Genomic DNA, 3,852 nt, shown 5'->3' with positions numbered 1-3,852 from the left:
TCCGAAGGTCCCTAAATGTGAGTCAGTTTTCATCTGTTCTAAGATTTCTTTCAAAATATTAAACTTCCAAATCTGGACTGCACTTTCTGATTTCTGGTTCAGCAATGTGCTGTGTGTATAAGCTGCATGGACAGTTTGCGTCTGTGAAAAGGGATCCAGTAGCGTTTTCATGGCATCTTTGCTCGAGAGCAAGAACCAGCACTCAAATTCGTTATTATATCCACCAAACTGTGGAAAGTGATTTTATCAGGGATGAAGAAGGGAAGTGGGGGATTACAGGATTTTCTGATTTCTGGTTCAGCAACTGTGCTATGTGGATAAGGTGCATGGACAGTATGCGTCTGTGAAAAGGGATCCAGTAGCGTTTTCATGGCATCTTTGCTCGAGAGCAAGAACCAGCACTCAAATTCATTATTATATACACCAAACTGTGGAAAGTGATTTTATCAGGGATGAAGAAGGGAAGTGGGGGATTACAGGATTTTTAATGTAAAAAACAAGCATTATTTTGAAATCAGGGAGAAAATGTTTTCTTAAAAAAAATATTCCAGTGATCACTCTTTCCAAGAACGGTCACTGCATTTTGTTTTTGTTGTAAGAATTCTAACTTAACTTGGGAGTCACAAGACCTGGGCTCTGCCTGGGCTCTGCCACTGACCAGTGCTGTGACCTTTAACAACGGCCTTCTCTCCAAGTGTCTTAGCTTTCTGGCTGCTGAAGCAAACAGCATACAGTGGGTTGGTTTGTCTGATGGGAATTCATTGGCTCATGGTTTTGAGGCTAGTTCAAAATTGAGGCGTCATCAAGGCGATGCTTCTCCAGCAGGCTGGCACTTGGGGGCTGGCTGCTGGCCCTTCTTGGTCCTTGGCTTTTCTGACACATGGCAATACACATGGCGCCTCACCCGGCTTCTCCCTTCTTTTCTGGGCCCCACTGACATTAGCTTCTGGCTGCTCCCTCTGGCTTTCTCTCTCTGACTTTTCCTATAAGGCTGTCAGTAACAGGATTAAGACCCTTCCTGATTTAGCGGGGCCCTAACTGAAGGAACCTTGTGACAAGAGTTTACACCCATGGGAATGGATTAAATTTAAGGACATGTTTTTCTGGGGCACACAGCTCCAAAGCACCAGACTAGGTTTCTGTTTAGTCATCTGTAACGTGAGCAGCTTGTGCGGTGTTCTCTGATGCCCGTTTTCACTTCATCCCCGCGTGGGCAGAGCAGGAGCTCCTGAGCCACGTGCCTTCCCTTCCACTTGTTTTGCTCTCCTCCTGCTCTGCGTCACCAGGGGCTGGACGGGAGGACACAGTTCCCAGCACTGTAGATGTGGGAAGGCGTCGTGAGCATCCCAGGTTTTGACCTCAGGGCGGCTGTGGGATGTTGACAGGACCCCCTAAAACCCAGAGCACCCCCACTCTCCTACACAGTACAATATCAAGTGATGAAACCCCGCCAGGATGCCTCGCAGCGTTGGCAGACACTGCTGAGCAATCTTCCGAGGTGAAGCGATCCCCCAAGCCTCATGCAGGGCTGACTAACTGCAAACCAGGCTTTTCAGGGCTGAATGGTGTGGCCTTTCTCTCTACCATTTCCTGCTGTACTTCCTCCTCTTGGACAGTTTCAGAACTATGCTTTGCCAAGAAGTTCTCAGATTGGGTGAGTAGTTGGGTTAACGTCAGTGGCAAACTGGGAACATGAGGTGCCTGGGACATCGAGATCATGTGCTGGGAGTCAGGGAAGAATCCACATTTGAATACTGGCTTTGCCTTCTGTTGTGTGGTCTTGGCCAGTTATCCTTGCTGAACCTTCGTTTGGCGTCACAGGACCCATCTGCAGACAGTATAAGGATGAAACCAGAACCTCGTTCCTGAGGCCCTCTCGCCTTCTCCTCCTCCTCAACGCAACTCAATCTGGTTTCCAGCTGCTCTCAGCTCACCTGTGACCTCCCCAAATGTCAACCCTCTCAAGAGCAATGGACATGGTGACCACCTCCTCCCTGCTGGAACACTCTTCTGTTAGCGTCTACTAACCACTTTGCAGGTTTTTCTATTTTGTTGGACGCTGATTTTCAGTATCCTTTGACACGTCTTTCTCATTTTGTTGGGTCACCTCAGGACTTGGGCCTGGGCCCTACTCTCTTCTACTGTCCACCTTTCCCACAGCTCCAGTGACCACCTAGTACTAGTGGCTCTCATGACTCCACCACTAAACCAGGCTTTTCTATCTGCTGGAGATCTCTCCCTCGGGCATTCCAAATCCAACCCACCCGCAACCAAAATCATAATTACCCTGGACTCGATCCCGGCATTACAGAGCTAACTAGTTTGGTTGCCTAAGCAGAAGCCAGGGGTCAGCTGTCACTCAGTCTTTGAATCTTGTCACTTCCACCCCTCAGGGAACATAGCCATTCGAAGTTCTACCATGACAACACGGTCCCCTCTGTCCTACCCTCCTTCTACGCTCGATCTTGTCACTCTGCTCCTTGCTGTAGCTTGCACACACAGGCCTTCGTACTACTGTTCCCTCTGCCAGGAATCCAGCTCCCTCCCATTACTTGGGTCTCTGCCGAGAGAATGCTGTTTCCCTCACCACCCTCTGTAAAATCACTCACCATTCACACTTCACTGCATTATCTGATATGTATTTGTTCACTATCTTTCTACACCAGAAGTGAGAGGAGGAACTTTATCATTGCCACATCCCTGCTGGCCATCATGCAGGAATCTGTATATCTGCTGGGATGCATCCCTCCACCGCTCTGCTGCCCTGCTGTGCAAGGCCTACTCCGCACTCCCTCAGCAGCTCCGAAGAGGCTTTCCCACAACCGCGCCTCGCTCACCTACCCGCCTTCCAGCAGCCTTTATAAACTCACATGTGATCATGCCCTTTCCCTGCTCAAAACCCTTCAAAGAGCTCCTTGAGGTCCAGAGAAGCAAATCCAACCTCGACCCCCGCCCTGTGCACTCCGGCCCCTGCCTCCCTCTTCCTGCAGCCCCTCTGCTCCAGCCATGCAGGTGTTTCTCAGACCCAGCACGCTCTATCATAGGCTTTTTCACACGTGTCCCCTCACGCCCACCTGCCCTAATGCCCCTGCATCCTCCCCGTCACGGCTGAAACGAGGGGTGCACGGGTTAAGGGCCTGCCCCCAGTGATAATCTTAGCTCTGCACTTATTACCTTTGAGCCTTGGGTGGGATATTTAAGGCTCCTCGCTCCTCAATCCCCTCCTCTGTGGAACGCTATCTACCCCACGTAGCTGCCGTGAGGACCAGGGAAGCTGATGGAGGGGCAGGTGCACAGTTGCCTCCCAGACGACATCACCATCCCACGGAACGCACAGCACCCAGCTGCGCTCCCCTCTGAACTCTCGCCGATTCCTTCCCCCCGGAGGTGGAAAGTTCTGCAAGGAAAAGCCCTTACCCACCTCACCCCAGCAGCTCCAGTAGGGGCAGAATACAGTGGCGCTCCTCCCCCTTCCCGAAGGAGGCTGCCTCTGGGGGCAGAGCTGATCTCAGGATTCCGGCATCCTTCAGCCCAGAACTGTAACCAACTTCACAGCTCTTTGGTGGTGAGAAAAGCTGCCCAAATAATGTAAAACCTGAATTGTAGAGGGCCACGTGACATTCCATTTGTCTCGGGGCTGGGAGCTGAGGTCAGTCTCTAACCTTTTAACCCCCAACAACCATTCAACCTCGTTTTCAAAAGAAATGCTTGTTTCTACAGGAGGTGCGTGGGTAGGGTTACCCAGCGCTCAGCACCAAACGCCTGACATGTCTGTCAGTGAGGTCACCTGGGCAGCATTCAAAGAACAAGTGCCCTGCGTTGTCCCAGGGAAGGAGGCAGAACATGCGCTAC

This window comes from Tamandua tetradactyla, chromosome 8 (assembly GCF_023851605.1).
Source record: "Tamandua tetradactyla isolate mTamTet1 chromosome 8, mTamTet1.pri, whole genome shotgun sequence".
NCBI classification, from domain to species: Eukaryota; Metazoa; Chordata; class Mammalia; order Pilosa; family Myrmecophagidae; genus Tamandua; species Tamandua tetradactyla.
Note: the sequence above shows the minus strand (reverse complement) of the source record.